The sequence below is a fragment of the Montipora capricornis genome, chromosome 12, assembly GCF_036669925.1.
Source record: "Montipora capricornis isolate CH-2021 chromosome 12, ASM3666992v2, whole genome shotgun sequence".
Lineage (NCBI taxonomy): Eukaryota > Metazoa > Cnidaria > Anthozoa > Scleractinia > Acroporidae > Montipora > Montipora capricornis.
The window spans coordinates 23,279,990-23,282,489 of NC_090894.1; the positions used below are offsets into that span (position 1 = coordinate 23,279,990).

Consider the following 2,500-nt stretch of genomic DNA (forward strand, 5'->3'; position numbering starts at 1 on the left):
CGCAAAATATGAAATGGTAATACACTGTAGTGTCCCCGTTTGACCGGTTTGGAACAGAGCAAATACGGACGGAACGGGAGTTTTTCAATATATGAACTTTTTTTCAACATGATTCAAAGCCTGAGAATTTAGCTTGTCATCGCTTGTCACTCGTCATTTTGTTTATCCGGCCAATCAAATAAAGATCTTTGGCTCGATCTTTGTGCTGTTTACATCGTTTGCACACACCCTGAAGTACATATGATGTCTTTTTTCAAAACACTCTTACCAAATAAAATTGAAGCAAAATAACACATCTTATTCGATGGTTTAACATATAATACTCGTGGACATTTTGCTCATTGCTCGTATTTTTAATACTACGCTACTCGCAAAATATCCGCGCGTATTATATGTTATACCATTGTATATATATCACCCACGTGTGAAAAGATTAGCGCTTAGTAAATAGGTTGGAGCTTGAAGGTTAATCCATTTGTAAATCATAGTTACATCACGCAATTTCAGAACATGTTTAATGATGAGCCATCCAAGTTCATTCAATACAGGTGAATTATGACCAAATTTTCTAGTATCCGTTAACATACGGGAAGCAAAAGTTATGCACCAGTAGTAGTTTATGACTATTTTCGTCCGTCCCGGACCATACCGTTGACCGCCGGATAAAAAGCTTAATAAAGACAAGAGAAGTTCCAAATTATGTATGACACCAGCCAGGGCGGAGTGCAGGTGCTGGAGGCCCATCTGTGCGCACTTTAACAGAGCAACTGTTTACATGTCCACCAGTGCACTGACAAATACACTCTAATTTCACTGCATTGCCTAAATGAATATATTCGACGAATGTCCCATAATTGTGGTTGGACATGTTCTCCCAAGTTTTTGCTCCATCTAGGCCCACTCCAAGTTTATTTGTTCCCACGACTGGATTGGAGAAGGCGATCGAGAACTCACTGTCTCCTATCTGATAAGTCACGTAACCAGAACATCCTGCGAAGGAACTATCTCTTTCATAATTACTGACTACTGAACGATCACCTGGAGCAACATCAGTCCATGTGAACCCGTCAGCCACTCGCCCACTGTCATACCAGTCTCTCACATACGTCATATGAAACATTGTCTTGTTTTCTATTTCCACCAGACAATTGTGAGTCTTCACCATTTTGTACCTAAATGATTTTCAAAGAAAGATGTTTGTAATATCATGTTGACGTGACGACAAAATAATGGCTTAAACTTTGCTAGGAAAAGCTATCCATGTTAACATTTTGAGGATTTTCAAACTTTGACCGATTTTTTTAAGTTTCAATCCATTTCCACCCTTGTCCTCCTGAGCTGTACATGACAAAAATTGAATTCAGTGCACTAACAAAGTTCTTGTAAAAGAAGCTTTCATTTCCATTTATTTTACACCATACTGGAGTTCCACTCAAATTGCGTGACACTACCCCTTTAAGATTCTCGGGAAGCTCTTTTACCTTGTCTGATGAAATCGATAAGTTACTAGATAAAAAGTAAAGGGTTGAAAGTACTACCTGGATTTTACTAACCGTAACCCTAACCTGGCCAAAAAATGCAAAGAAGAATTCAAGATCATCATCGACAGTTACATGGAAAAAAAGTCGTCATTCATGTAAGACCGAATTGGCACAGTCTTCGTCAACTGTACTTAATTATAGGGGCAGTGTCGTGCAGTTGGATTTATTTCATTTATCAGAAATATATTGAAATGCAACGAAGCGCAAAAGATCCCAGGATTTTGACTAGTACCTCCTCTCTAATGTAATGAGACTGTCTACGGGCGTCTCCAGCTCTACATGATCGTGACTCTATTGCGTTACATCTTGAAATACTTAAGTTAGGTTAACGTTTTTGAAGTATCGACGGCGACAAAAATATCAGAAATTTGCATATACTATGAAAAACAGAGTTTTGCACGCTTTGTACGTGCATTTATCATCCTTGTACATTTCAAAGCCGCTCTCGACCTTTCAACGACGTGAAATGACCTGTTTTGCCGTTTTGTGGATGATGTGATCACTTGACGACAAATTTTCAATTAGGTCTTCTCTCCGAAGCGCAGATTACATAATGGTTTGAAATAACTGAGAAATGATTGCGGAATTTCAGATGAAGATCTCGCTGTCGTCGAAGTCGTGCTTGCTTAATCTCCCTAAAGTCCCTTTTGGGAGATTGAAAGAGATAAGACCTGTCAATATGGAGTAACAGTACCTCGCAAATTATCAAGGCTGTGCTCTAAGGAAAATTTCGGGGAGCCCTTCGGGCTCCCAAGCATTTCAGCTGGGGTGCCCAGCCCTCCAAGTTGGTCGCCCGAATTAATTATTTATTTATTTATTTAATTAATTATCTGAGATCAGCAATGCAGGAAGATCTTCATCCATCTTTCTCTCAACAAAACATCGCTGCTACTGCTCTGGTGATCGTCAAACTCGCTAGTGCAAGAAAAACTCGCAACCCGTCAAATTTTTCACGCCAT

General features: G+C 39.4%; 1 long non-coding RNA gene across 1 annotated transcript in view; it reads right to left on the reverse strand.

Moving 5' to 3' along the window:
* Window positions 1–498: 498 nt before the first annotated feature.
* LOC138027815 (uncharacterized) overlaps window positions 499–2,500 on the reverse strand; it is a 3,233-nt gene continuing 1,231 nt past the window's right edge. Inside the window, exon 2 of the long non-coding RNA XR_011127514.1 lies at window positions 499–1,172. This is a non-coding gene — a long non-coding RNA (uncharacterized lncRNA). The remainder of the gene's footprint in view (window positions 1,173–2,500) is intronic.